We start from the raw sequence: 15,366 nt of genomic DNA on the forward strand, positions 1-15,366 counted from the left end.
TGTCGTATGCCTGTAATCCCCGTGATTTAGGAGGCTGAGGCAGGGGGATGACAAGTTTGAGGCCAGCCTGGACAACTTAGTGAGATTCTGTCTCAAAATAAAAAATAAAAAGAACTAGAGTTATAGCTTCAATCCCTAGTACCTACAAAAAAGAAGAAAAAAAAAAAAGGTTAATATTTTTAAGCACTTATATAGTGCCAGCCACTTAAAATACATTTAAAAATAAAATTTTTTTTTGGATCAGGTCTCACTATGTTGCCTAGGTTGGGCAGGAACTCCTGGGTTCCAGCAGTCCTCCTGCCTCAGACTCCAGAGTAGCTGAGATTCCAGATATGCACCGTCTCCACTTCTTACCACCTGAAAGTATCCTATGTGCTGATTTACCTTTTTATTATTCCTTTCCCCAACAGAATGTTCTCTCCATGAGGGCAGACACTTCTATTTTATTTACTGCTGTATCCCCCATTCCTAAAATTATGCCTGACACATAGTAAGTGCTCATTAAACATTTTATTGAATATACGATTTGCAAGCCTCTAAAATTCATCTAGAAAGCAATCAACGTTCCCAAATGCCCAAACTTTAAATGCAAGGATTTGGAGTTTCCCAAATGGATTTTGCAGTAATTGTTTCATCCCAGGCTGCACATGGTCTCCCTAGTCTCCCTCCCACGCCGGATCCTCACCCTGGGCCAGCAGATGTCCAGACACAGCTCAGCTGCCTACTGTCTGACCTCTTCCACACCCACAGCTTCTTCCCAGCAGAAACCCATGGGTCAAGGCCCGGCCGTGCTCTGAGCAACCTCGGAGTGGAGCTGCCTACCAGGGATTTACAGAACCACTTTCTGAGGCTGCCAGCCCTGGGGTTCCGCAGGCTGCTGGATAGATGGCTTCTGGAAATAGCTGGGACTCTGGTTCCTTTTGCCTGAAATCCTCCAAGCCTGTGGTTCCGGAACTGGGCTTGCTGTCGGGGCTACGCCAGGCCCCTCTGCTCTCTGTTCTGTTAGCCCCTGAGTCTCTCTCCTCCTCCTCTTTAGACCTGCACCACCCAGAACCCAGAACCGGACAAGGGGGAAGTCCTAGGAGAGTCTTCCTGCTTCCCCAGGCTTGGCTTCCTCAGGTTGGAAGGCTTCCCTGGCTGGGAATGATGTGGATTCTGTCACCGACCTCAAAGCAGCGAGGCTCTTTGCCCTGGTGGCCTGCCACAGGCTCCCTCCCCATCCCTTCCCCATTGCGAGCCCTCTCCCTTTCCTCTTCCACCCTGATCCCCGACTTGTGCCCCTTTCTCCTCTTGGCAGCCCTCTCATCCCACCTGTAGACTCCTTCTTAGTCTGGCCCTGGGGCTCAGGCCTGTCATCCCAGCAACTGGCAAGGCTGAGGCAGCTGGAAGGCAAGTTTCTTAGTTTTTGGTACCTGGGATTGAACCCAGGGGGCACTTAACCACTGAGCCACATCCCCAGCCCTATTTTATATTTTATTTAGAGGCAGGGACTTGCTGAGTTGCTTAGGGGCTAAATTGCTGAGGCTGGATTTCAACTCTCAATCCTCCTGCCTCAGCCTCCGGAGCCGCTGAGATTACAGGTGTCCTCCACCGCACTCAAGTTTGTGGGCAGCCTCAGCAATTTAGTGAGGCCCTAAGCAATTTAGCAAGATCCCGACTCAAAATAAAACAAACGCAATTTGAAAAAGTAAACATGGCTGGGGATGGAGCTCAGTGGTTAAGGGCCCTTGGGTTCAATCCCCAGTGCCACAAAAACAAAATAAGAAAAAAAAAAAAAGAGCTTCTACTCTCTGAAGCTTCAATTATTTTAATTTCTGGAATAAATCTACAGTAGACAGATCAACAGGAGAAAAGCCATTTTAATTACGTGCACATGCCCAGGAGTTACGGAAAATAAGAGACTCCAAGAGGAACCAGATAATGAAGTTTTTAATACCATCCTGAGGCTACAGAGATGAATAGGCCCTTGGGATTTCTGGGGAGCGGAGCAGGGAGCCACAATTATGGGAGGGAGAGGGGAGGCACTGCATGGGGAACAAAGGTTGTCTTGCTCTGCAGATAAAGTCCGCAGTAATCTCAGAATAGCCCACAGCCTGTGACAAAGTCCAATTTCTCAGCCAGGGCAGGTGCCCAATGTCTGTGACCCCAGAGACTTGGAATTGGAGGATGTCAGTCTGGGCGATTTAGCAAGACTCCATCTCAAAAAGTATGAAAAAGGGCTGGGCGGGGGTCTTGCTGAGCATGAAGCACCCTGGGGTCAATCCCCAGTCCTGCAAAAATCAAAACAGAACCCCCCCAAAAAATAAAAAGTAAAAAAAAGAAAACAACAACAAAAAATGAAGTTCAACTTTCTCTCATGTGAATATGTGAGTTAGTCTATTTCCAGGGAGGGGGCAGGTACTGGGGATGGAACCCAGAGGCACTTAACCACTGAGCCACATCCCCAGCCCTTTTTATATTTTTAAATTTTGATACAGGGTCTTGCTAAGTTTCTTAGGGCCTCACTAAATTGCTGAGGCTGGCCTCAAACTTGTAATCCTCCTGCCTCAGCCTCTCAGAGCTGCTGGGATTATAGGTGTGCACCACCACGCCCAGCTCCTCTGAGTCAGCCTTACTTAGGTCCTTCTTTAGGCAGATAAGGGGACCTCAGAGAAAACCTCTGTTTGCATTTGGTGTTCCCTGATACTGCCTAATCAGCCTGTGAGTGCCACGGGATGGAGTATTGTTTTCTGAACCCCAACACACCCCTCTCCCACCCCTCACTTCACCCCTTCACTACATCCCTGTCCTTGTCCCTACTCCATTTCCTCACACCACTGTTTCCCTGACACCTTCTGGGTACCATTCCGTGTAGCTGGGTGAGCATGGGGTAGAAATTAAAAAAATAAGACTCTGCCCCCTCAAATTCACATCAGGAAGACAGGCATGAAAAAAAAATGAAATTATAGGCATCAGGGACGGCTCTTGCTCTGTGCCTACCGTTGCCATATGTATCCAACTGTCATCTGGTTCCTTCTCACATATTAATTTCTTACATATTAATGTCACCAATTCATGTCTTTACACATGTACTTTTTTTTGCATTACAATTCTTATTACACATATACAGCACAATTTTTCACATCTCTGAATGTAAAGAAGGTTGACACCCAATTCCGTGTCTTCATACATGTACTTTGGGTGATGATGTCCATCACATTCCACCATCTTTGCTAATCCCCTGCCTCCTCCCTTTCCCTCCCCCTTTCCCTATCTAGAGTTCATCTATTCATCCCAAGTCCCCCCTCCCTACTCCATTATGAGTCAGTCAGCCTCCTTATATCAGAGAAAACATTCGGCATTTGTTTTTTTGGGATTGGCTAACTTCGCTTAGCATTCTATTCTCCAACCCCATCCATTTACTGGCAAATGCCATGATTTTTAAAGATGGTTATTTCAAACACAGAGACAAGGAGGCCATGGTTTTGTACAGATCTTCTGTATTGGGCCCCAACAGACCAGACTGAAAAATATGAAAGTGGAGCCCGGCCTGGTGGCTCATGCCTGTAATCACAGCAGCTTTGGGGGCTGAGACAGGAGGATTGCAAGTTTGAGGCCAGCCTGGGAGTCTTAATGAGCAATGAGCAACTTAATGAGCCCCTTCTCAAAAAAAAAAAAAAAAAAAAAAAAAAAGGAGTCACTCATGTACTCACGCTAAAGCTCCCTGTTACCAAACCAAATGTAAGTTGTGATCTGACGTTCCAAGAGATTGAGAGGGAGAGAAAGAACAGTCAAGTTTCCGGAGCAGGCGAGTTCAATTGATTTAAGGAAGTTCCTCTGCCCTAATCCTCGAACCAAACAGACAACCCGATGTTAAGCAATCAGTTATTTTCTTATTCTTCTGTCTCGGCCTTACAAGGAAAGTAACTTTGAAAGGACCAACATGCTGTTCTTCATTTTTGCTTTCTTTAGCACTTTTTATAAAAATCCAACTTCCTCTGCTGGGTTCTTTGGAACACTTATTCTGTTTTGTTACCTGATTCTAGAATCATAAACAAAGCCAATTAAGATCTTTTAATTAAGGCCTGCTATGGTAGCAACTTGGGAGCTTGGGAGGCTGAGGCAGGAGGATGACAAATTCGAGGCCAGCCTGGGAAACCTAGACAGACCCTGTTTCCACACACAAGAGAAAAAAGGTTGGGGATGTAGTTTAGTGGTAGAATGTCTGTGGGTTCAATCCCAAGTAATGTGGGGCAATAAATAATTTAAGTTGCAATTTTGTTATTTGACATGTTTTCATAAATTATTGTGACTGGGTATAAAAAATAATATTTAAACATTTTTACCATTATTTGTTTAAAGGAAGAAGATGCTCATGACTGCGTTGGGATCCCCAATACCATATAGTCTTTCTCTTGCACGAGATAGCCATCACTTTACAGCCAATATTCCAAGGTACCTTTTAATTTTTTACCATGCAGAATATTGGGTAAATATTATTTTGCATGCTTAAAAACATAGAACAGCACACAGAATACATTCTTTTGCAACTGTTCATTTTCTTCAGTTTTTGCAAAAAAAAACCAACCAAACAAACAAAAAAACCCAAAAAACTAGTTCATTTATCTTAATTCCTGGAAGAGATTTCACAGAATGGCCTTGTCAAAAAGTCTCCATCTATTTTCCCCATGGACATATCTGATTTCTAGTTTGATTCTACTCTTTCCCTTTTTAAATCAGCAAGTCATGCCATGTGTGGTGCTGCAGGCCTGTAATCCCATGGCTCAGGAGCCCGAGGCAGGAAGATGACAGATTCAAAGGCAGCCTCATCAACTTAGCAAGGCTGTGAGCAACATAGTGAGAGCCTGTCTCAAAATAAAAAAGTAAAAAGGATTGGGCATGTGGTTTAGGGTTAAGCACCTGGGGTTCAATCCCTAGTACAAAAACCAAAATAAAACAAAACACTTCAAAACAGCAACAACAACAACAAAACAACAAAAAGCCTCCAACATGTCAGAGGAGAAGAGATGTCTCCAAAGAGGGTCCTAGAAGTTCCCCAAGAGAAGAGGGAATTTCACTGAGGACCAGCGGCGTTATTGGCATACATGATAGAAAAGAATTTCAGCACATGCCAAAGACCCAGAGGTTTACTTAGGAAGGTAGATACATATTCAAGGGAGAGTGGGGCAATCTTAAGAGAGGCAGAGAGTGACATGCCTTTGTAAGTAGAGCAAGGAGTGCACATTCAAGGGACAATGAGGGTTATCACCAGAGGGAGGGACAGCGACCTGGTGGTTTGGGGTGTTAATATTTATACAGGGACGTTTGGTTGCTAGATGGGCTAGAAATGGAGCCAGTCTGGAGTTACACAAGGTCGCGCCTGTGCTTGTGCATTGCTGTGCATTGCATTATGTTTTCTTTGCAGACAAGGGCACGGGTAAGGGTGTGGGCCAAGAGCACAGAATGGGTCACTCAGGAATTACAACTGTTTGTGGGCGCTTCCTTTGAGACTCGTTATTTCTCCCTTTATCCCCAAATTCCTGTCGCAGGCACTGCATCTTTCTCTGGGTTGAGAATTGCATTTCACATGTCTGAGTCAGGGTGGTCTGATTTCTGGCTTCAGCTTCTGGCTTTGATCTGCCTCCTTCACTGGTCCAGCTGAGTCATGCTCCCACCAGGGCCCTTTCTGAATCTCCTCCCAAAGCTCCTGGCCTCTGGGCATTCCTCTCCCTGCTTCTCTGTATTTGCAGACAGATGTTCTTTTTTAAAAACAGGCTCAGCACTGGGGATGGGACCCAGGGCCTGTATCATCAAGCAGCATCCACAGCCAGGGCAGATGTGCTTGAAATCTTATATCTGAGCTTATTTGTCTAACTGGTTTCTCCACCTAGATCAGAGCTGGGCCCGGAGGAGGAACAGTTCCCATCAATCTTCCTCACCCTGGGAGCTTACCAGTCTCACTAGTGATCTGGGAGTTCTCCGAGGGCAAGAGCTATCTTGGTGGATGAAAGTATGTGGATCAGCCGGTTGGTGGAGGTGGGTGGTGGAGGCTGGAGAGGCAGTTTTAGAAAATGAGAGGTAGCAGGGGCGTGAGCTTAACGGTTTTGCAAGTTGACAAAGAACAGGAGAGGAGGGTGGAACCTCTGTTTTGGAAACTTTGGGTAGCTGCACTTACCGCAATTCAATTCTTTGCTATGGCCACTGCCTCTTTGTGAGACTTTGACCAAGTCTTCAACTTCTCAATTCTCCTCATCAGTAAATGGGCCTGAACAATTGGATCCATTCTCCACCTGTTAACTCCCCCCACCTTTTCTGGTACAGGGATTGGCTCTAGAGGTGCTTTGCCATTGAGCTACATCCCTAAATCCTTTTTCTTTTTCTTTTTTTTTGGGGGGGGGCGCTGGAGATTGAATCCAGGGCGTTTAATCACTGAACCACATCCCCAGCCCTTTTTAAAATTTATTTTGGGGTACCAAGGATTGAACTCAGGGGCACTGAGCCACTGAGCCACATCTCCAACCCTATTTTGTATTTTATTTAGAGACGGGACCTCACTGAGTTGATTAGTGCCCCACCAGGGTCTCACTGAATTGCTTAATACCTCCCCTTTGCTGAGGCTGGCTTTGATCCTCCTGTCTCAGCCTCCAGAGCCACTGTTTTATTTTTTATTTTGACACAGGCGTCTCTAAATTGCATAGAACTCGCTCAATTGCTGAGGCTGGTTTAGAATTTGGGATCCTCCTGCCTCAGCCTCCCGAGCCGCTGGGATTACAGGCGTGCGCCACCGCACCTGGCAAGTCCTTTTATTTTCTATTTCGAGACAGGGTCTCACTGAATCGCCCAGGCTGGCCTCCACCTTGGGATTTTTCCTGCCTCAGCCTGCCAAGTAGCTGGGATTACAGGTGCACGCCACCATGTCCAGCCTCAGTAGTTCTTTGAAGTAGGTATTACTCGTCATCTTGGATTGAGGAATTTGGGGCTGAAGGACGGAAGGTGATCTGCCCTGGTCACAGGGCTCCTAAGTGGCTATTGTTCTGGATGGTCCTTCACTTATCTGCCCTCCTTCCTTTTCCCAGTGCTCTCTGTCTGGGACTGTTTTGCTGCACTTCGCCCAGTCTAGAGCGGTACCTCCCAGCCCGGATAAAGTCATGAGTGCGCTCCACGCTGAGGACCACCTTTCCAAATCCGGGGGCGGGGGGGGGACTCTCCACGGTGCAGCTCTGTAATCCGCACTTGCCCTACGCCCAGTGGCGCCCTCCACACACGGTGTCCGTCGGGGGGCACCCCCGGCCTCTTAGCCGCTGCCGTGGGCTTTGTCCTTGCTGGTGGAGGGTGGGACCCAGGGCGGAGGAGGGGATGGTCCAGAGAGGGACTGAAAACCCTGGCCGGTGGAGAAGGATCGGGAATTGGAGAGAGATTGATAACCCTCTCCCTCCTTTCCTGCTTCCTGGGTTCCTACACGGGTAATCCCAACAGCTCAAGAGGCTGAGGCAGGAGGATCTCAAGTTGAAGGTCAGCCTGGGATATTTAGAGAGTTCTTGTCCTAAAATAAGACAAACAAGTGCTGATAAGAGTGCTCAAACAAATTGGTGGCGGCTCACCTGTAATCCCAGCCACTTGGGAGGCTGAGGCAGGAGGATTGTGAGTTGAGATCAGCCTCAGTAAATTAGCAGGCCCCAAGGATTTAGTGAGAACCTGTCTCAAAATAAAATATATAAAAAAGAAAGGGTTGGGGATGAGCCTCAGTGGTTAAGCGACATTGGGTTTAATCTCAGGTAACAACCACAACAAAAGACTACATTAAAATAAATTAATTAAAAAAAAAGAGAGAGAGAATTCCCTTTCTTCCTTCAACCCCTGTTCTAAGGTTTTCAGGCCATTTCAGCCCCCACCCAGGGCCCTGTCAGTCACCGGCAACTACAGCTGTTCTTGAAGTTCTTCAGCTTCCAGAACCAGCCAGAACCAGCCTGATCCTATATAATTTTTTTTGATCCAGAAGGGAGACCCGCCCTCAGAGAGCAGGAAAAGGTCGCCCGCTCCTGGATGTTACTTTGTGGAAATCACGACTCCCTTTACACACCCCAGTCTCCAAAGCTAAAGTGAATTCCATCTCCACTTAATTCTTTTATAAATTTCAACACACCTTGGCTTCCTCAATAAGGAGTGGTTGGAGAGGATCCAGCGGGTGAGAATGCAGAAGGCCCTCCCCAGGGTAGGTGTATCAGCTCTTGACAGGCAGGAGTGAGCCAGCCCTGAGCCCAGCTGGGCTGGGGGGTGCTGGGGACAGACACAGTGGGGGACAGAGACAGTCCTGATCTCAGGGACTCAGTCCAGTGGGGGAAACAGACTGGTCTACAATTTCTCTGAATAGCCAACTTGAAATATGCGAAAGAGATACATTTTGGATGGAAAACTTTGATCTCCTTCACCCTGAAAGAGTTTGAGTGAGATTGGCAAGCTTTCTTCCTTTAAACAGTCCATAAAATCCACTAGTGAAGCTGGGCCCAGTGAGCGGTGCCTGTAACTCTAGTTACTCTGGAGGCTGAGGCAGGAGGTTCACAAATTTGAGGCCAGCCATCTTCAATGCCCCCAGAAAGTTAGCAAGACCCTGTCTCAAATTTAAAAAAGAAGGGGAAAAAAAAAAAAGAAAGAAAGAAAGGAAAAAATAAAAAGAATAAGGGCTGGGGATTCGATTCAGTGATAGAGCGTCCCTGGGTTCCATCTCCAGTACAAACAAAACGAACGGGGGGAAGGTATTTAATTATAGATTATTCCTTTAATAATTTTAGGATTATTCATGTTTATTGCTTTTCTTTTTTAAAATATTTTTAAAGTTGGAGATGGACACAATATCTTTATTTATTTATTGTTACGCGGTGCTGAGGATCGAACCCAGCGCCTCACATGTGCGAGGCAGGTGCTCTGCCACTGAGCCCCAGCCCCAGCCCCAGCCCCACGTTTATTCCTTGTGTTAGTTTTGTTTTTTCTTTTTGTACTGGGGATTGAACTCAGGGATGCTTTACTACTAAGCTACACCCCTAATCCTTTTTTCTTTTTTTTTAAATTTTGGAACAGTGCTTTGCTAAATTGCCCAGGCTGGCCTCAAACTTGGGATCCTCCTGCTCAGCCTCCTGAGTTGCTGGGATTACAGGCCCTGTGCCACCACCCCTGGCTCTTGTTTCGGTTTTGTATTTATTTTTTTTTAAAGGAAATTTTTCCACTTACATTTTGCTGATATTCTTTCTTTGGTTTATTTTTGTTTAAACATTTCCCTCCCTCCTCTTGCTTCTGCTGCAAGCATGGAGAAAAGTGTTCACCTAACTAGATGGATAGGAATCCAGACTAGCAGTTCAGCGATTCCTTGAACTCTTTGAACTTCTAACCTGCATGCCAAAAATCAATTGTGACCTATCTCCAAAAAATTGCTTGGTGATTTCTCAATTGACAGGTAGCCTAGATCTTCCTCTGTTTTGTTTTGTTTTTGTTTACCAAATACAAAGTTTGGAAGCAAAGGTTTGTAAGAAGATTATATGACATACAGGAAACACCAAATATGTCCCAGTGACTCTTGAGGCTGAGGCAGGAGGATCACAAGTTCGAGGCCAGCCTCAGTAACTCAGCAAGACCCTGTCTCAAAATAAAAAAGGGCTGGGGATGTGGCTCAGTTGTAAAGCACCCCTGGGTTTGATTCTCAGAACAAACAAAACAAAACAAAACAAACCCCCAAACCAAAATGTGTTCCTCCTATTCTCCTCCTCCCCAACATGGGTGGTTTTCCTATAATCCAAACAATTCTGCAGCCAACACCAACTGGGTGTCCTCTAATGCAATTGTATCCTGATGCCATCTACCAGGAGATGGTGTCACATGCCACAGGTTGAGGGCTGAGTCCTAGAAGACTGCCCCCCACTGAAGATGCCAGTCCTAAGCTCTGGATGTTTAACCTGCGCCTCTGACTCACTGCCTGTTAATCCGGGTTCCCACAGCTCCCTCCTAGGGTTCAGCTAATTTTCTGGAATGACTCACAGAACTCAGGGAAGTGCTTATATTTCCTGGTGTATTAGAAAGTATATGATCAGTGATGAACAGGCAGTGAAGAGGTGCATGGGTGAGGGAGAAGAGGCCTGGAGCTTCCAAGTCCTCTGGGGGCGGCCACCACCCTCCTGGAACCTCCATGTGTCCAGCCCTCTGAACCCTGTCCTTTTAGGTACTGATGGAGGACTCATTACTTCATGAGCTGAGGCTGACAGTCCCAGCCCTCTGTTCCTGCCTTGGCCTTTCCAGTGACAGCCTTCATCCTGAGGCCTCCTCCGGAGCCTCCCACCACCATTCATCACTCTAAGTTTACAAAATACACTCTTATCACCGGAAATTCCAAGGGTTTCAAAAGCTGTAGTCAAGAAAACAAGAAGCAGACCAAGTGCATATTCCACATTATTACAGGGTTCATTACCAAGTTTTAGAGTTCTTCCATTCCTTTTTTAATTTTTGGTACTGAGGATTGAACCCAGGAGTGCTTAACACAGAGCCACATCCCCAGCCCTCTTTTATATTTTATTTAGAGACAGGGTCTCGCTGAGTTGCTTGGGGCCTTGCTAAATTGCTGAGACTGGCTTTGAGCTGGTGGTCCTCCTGCCTCAGCCTCCAGGGCCGCTGGGATTCCAGGTGTGTGTCACTGCACCTGGTGAGTTCTTCCATTGTTAATACCAGTATTTGTTGCTTAGGGCCTTGTTAAGTTGCTGAGGCTGGAAACTTGTACACCTCCTGCCTCAGCCTCCGAGGCAGCTGGGATTACAGGTGTGTCAACCATGCCCAGAGTCAGAACCTTTAAATATTAGGGCTGGAGCTCAGGTTAATCAGAATGTGAAGCCTTCGTCATGCTGCCTGAAGGCTCCGGACTCTCAAAATTGTGGAATTTTAATTTTTTTCTTTTGTTCTTTTTCCTTTATTTGGAATTTTAATCTTAGAGCCTCCTTAGAAGGCCTCATAAGAATCCAATGCTCTCGTTTTGCAAAGTAAGGACCTGGACCAAGAATTGGGAAGTGGCTTGTGTAGAACAGGTACAGGGGTGCGTGGGCTCTCTCTCCTCCAGCAAGGAGGTCCACAGAACAGGGTAGAGGAGAGCTTGGCTGCGGAATCGCTAATCAAGACCTCTGGAGACCAAGCAGGAAGCAGGTCTGATTTTACTGCACAGTTACCAAGCATATATATTCAGGCAGGAGCTAAGCAGATTACAGGCAGCCACCAATGCAATTTCTGGCCAAGTGTCCGTATAGTGACCCATGGAGGAGTGGGCTGTGGAGCAAGCACAGGGACTGCAACCCATGGCCTCATGCCCAGGGCTGTGCCTACGGGGTAAGTGGTTTACAGCTCAGACGCCTAGCACAAGGGGCGTGGCCTGCCACCCAGGTGCCCTTAACGTATGCCATGTATGCAGAACTCCATGCAGCTGTCCCCATACAAGGGGCATGGGAGAAGCTACAGGCAACAGTGGACGTCTCTCCCTGTTGACACTCATACCCAAGAGTTTGGCATAAGTTCTTTTGAAGATAAATACCCAGGGCAAGAAAGGTATTTACCAAGTTGAATGAATTCCTTATCTCTTGATAAATTTCTCTCAGGGACATGGCTGGGACGGCCTTGGGGAAGCCCAAACCAGGTGTCCCAACAGCTTAGATTCCCTGCCAGGGCTTGAGTGAGTGAGGTGGACAATCTCAGGATTGTTAAACCTTCAGGGAGTGTAAAAGCCAGCCAGCCACATCCTGCCCCAGTTGCAGACTGACCTCTGACCACAATTGGAATAGAAAAAAATTTATATGTATGTGTGTGTGTGTGTGTGTGTGTGTGTGTATATGTGTGTATATATATATATATATTTTTTTTTTGGGGGGGGGGAGTGTGATACTGGGGATTGAACCCATGGCCACTCTACCACTAAGCTCTACCCCTGCTCCCCAACATTTTTCCCCCTTTGGAGATAGAGACTCACTAAGTTGCCAAGGCTGGCCTTGAACTTATTGTTTTGTTACTAGGAATTAAACCTAGGGGCACTTAAGCACTGAACCACATCCTCAGACCTTTTTTTTTTTAGGGGGGGAGGTAACCAGGGACTGAACTCAGGGGCACTCAACCACTGAGCCATATCCCCAGCCCTATTTTGTATTTTATTTAAAGACAGGGTCTCACTGAGTTGCTTAGTGACTCGGTTTTTGCTGAAGGCTGGTTTTGAACTCATGATCCTCTTGCCTCAGCCTCCTGAGCCGCTGGGATTACAGGCATACACCACCACACCCAGCCCCAACCCTTTTTATTTTTGATTTTGAAATGGGGTCTTGCTAAGTTGCTGAGGCTAGCCTTGAACTTGTGATCCTCCTGCCTCAGCCTTCACAGTTGCTGGGATTACAGGTGCATGCTATCATACATGGTGTTGGAATGAATCTTTTTTTCCTCATGTTCTTATTAAAATTGTCATTTATTTAGGTTGTTCCCTTGGATGAATCTTAACTTTGGGCCTACACAGGATCCCAAGTCCAGCCACCAGATGGGTAGGGAAGAGCTCATGTAAAGACTAAGAGAAAGACTATATGGGATATGGCGGGGGAGTCTGGAGGGTTTCAGCCAGGGGGCCACCAGCTCCTTGTTGTCACATCAAAGCCACTGCAGCAGTACAGAGGGGAGGAGAGAAAGACTGGGACCATTCAGGCACCAGTCCTCCTTGCCTCCGGATCTGGAGAGATTTGATACTGTGGATGCTGTGACATATAACCACAAAGTTAGAGGCATCAACCAGCCCAGGTCTATTCTCTTACAGTTCTGGAGGCCAGAAGTCCCTCATGCATCAAAAGGGACTAAATCAAGGCACCGGCAGGTCTGGCTCCTCTGGAGCCTCTGGGGAGAGTCCAGCATTTAGAGGCTGCCCACATTCCTTGGCTCCTGGCTGCATCCTGCCAGGCTCTGCTTCTAACGTCCTCTCTCCTCCTTTTACTTTGACTGCTCTGCCTCCCTGTTATAGGGACCCTCATGATCACATAGGGTCACCAGGATAATCCAGAATAACTTCCATATCTCAAGACCCTTAATTCAATCACCTCTGCAGGATCTCTTTCACTACGTAGGGAAACACAGCTGCGGAGTCCAGATTCCTTCACTCGGCCTGCCACGCTGGACACGGGAGGTTCAGGGATCACAGTCTCCCAGGGCATTTCTCGAGGAGCCAGGTCCTGGGATGCCTTTGGTGAGAATTCCCTTCAGCAGTCACTCTCTTCCCTTCCCACAGTGACTCCATTTGACTTATCAGCCTTTCTAGTTAAATCAATATTGCCTGTTTACATGATCATGCTGTGTGACAGAGTCCAAGTTGGACCAGCAGCAACCTGTAAGCACATTTCTTTTCCCCTACAGGCATGTTTTCCCCAAGGTCGACCACAGCTTTGACTTTCATTTGCTTAATTTCCTAAACACTGGTCAGTATCCTTCTCCTCCACCCCACACGATTGGGGATTGAACCCAGGGGTGAGTTTCATCCCCAACCCTTTTTATTTTTTTATTTTGAAACAGGGACTTGCTAAATTGCACAGGCTGGTCTTGAACTTGTGATCCTGAGCTGCTGGGATTCCAGGCATGTGTCACCACGCCAGGCTCACGTTGAATTTTTCATATTTAGAAAGACTTTGGTGATAGACTCCAGCCATCTCAGACCTTCCTCTGCCCTTTGCCTACAGCCTGACACACACACACACACACACACACACACACACACACACACACACACGCTGGCTTGTTATCAGAGTCCTAGGCCAGAAGCCTCTGCAGGGGTCCTAATGAGCCAGGTCTGGCCACTCACCCCAAAAACCAAACTGAAAAGGTCATCATGGTAAAGATCTGGAAAGGAAACTTTAATCCACATGGCCTTATTGGGAGGGAGAGTGAGATCCAGCATAATTTCCAGGGGCAGTGACAGAAACTTTATTTATTTTTTACAAACTGGAGACTCAACTCAGGGGCACTTAACCACTGAGCCACATCCCAAATCCTTTTTTAAAACTTATTTAGAGGCAGGGTCTTGCTGAGTTGTTTAGGGCCTTTCTAAGTTGCTGAGGCTTTCTTTGAACTCCAGCCTCAGCCTCAGCCTCCCAAACTGCTGGAATTACAGTCGTAATTGGTGCCCAGCAGAAGCTTTGGTTTAAATAAAGGAATCATTTTTTGGGGGGGGGGGGAGGCTTGTGTAACTAAGCTGTCTTGGTCAGTGGTCTGGTTGGTCATTACTTCAGTTCTGGTTCTGGGAGGTGGTTCTGGAGAAGTCCTATTCCCATTGCTGCTCAGGCTGTTTATCCCGAGATCCAGGAAGGCTGGGATGCCTGGAGACTTCTAGGCACCACTCCAGGGAGCTGATGCTGCACGAGTGAGTTGACAGTCAATGTCCCTGCAGATCTTATCTCAGTCTCCTAGGGGATGAGATACCTTAGGTAAATTTAGGGCTAATAAACCTGGTATTACTAGGTTTTAGATGAACGTTCCTTAGTGCCTGAGTATAAGAGCTAAGCGGGACCTCACCCAAAGTTTAAGGTAATAAAGGAGACAGGTGCAAAAGGAAGGCAAAGATGTTAAGCTTTATCTTGCTTTGAGTTATCCCTAGGGCATCTGCAGACCTAAGAGTCTGTGCTTTTAGCAAAAACAGCTTCTCTAAATCCCTATTATACTTTCATGAAACCCTAGACCCACCCAGACTCAGACACAACATGCACAGGGTCACCCATTTCCCAGTTGACTAAGTGCTCCTCAGCTCCTTTCTAGTAACAACAGGGAATGTCTCAGGGCATCCCAGGGCTCTGTAACCCTCCACAGGTGAGCACCCCCTCCCAGGTACCCACTTCCAGTCTCATTGAACTCCTCTCCAAGGATCAGACCCTCCAGACCACCAGGTGGCGCTGTGAGCAAAAAAATGCTCCAGGGCAGGGCTGAGGTGTGGAGGAGGGGTGGGGTGGGAGAGGACAGAAATAACTTGAGTGGCAGGTGTAGAGCCAGAAAGGAAGGTACCAGGATCCCATTTAACTCTCAACAGTCCAAAGGGAAGTACGCTTGGGATTCCCTCTTAACAGATAAGAAAACTGATGCTCAGACAAGTGACACAGTTGCTTAAATTTACAACTGGACCAGGACTGAACTGAGATGTTCTGGCAATGACAAAATCCGTCCTTCCTTCCTTCCTCTCTCCCTCCCTCCGCTGAGCCACATCCCCAGTCCTATTTTGTATTTTATTTATATTAGAGACAGGGTCTTACTGAGTTGCTAAGCCCCTTGCTGTTACTGAGGCTGGCTTTGAACCTCCTCCTGCCTCAGCCTTCGGAGCTCCTGGGATTACAGGCCTGTGCCACTGCACCCAGTGAA

This window comes from Callospermophilus lateralis, chromosome 18 (assembly GCF_048772815.1).
Source record: "Callospermophilus lateralis isolate mCalLat2 chromosome 18, mCalLat2.hap1, whole genome shotgun sequence".
Lineage (NCBI taxonomy): Eukaryota > Metazoa > Chordata > Mammalia > Rodentia > Sciuridae > Callospermophilus > Callospermophilus lateralis.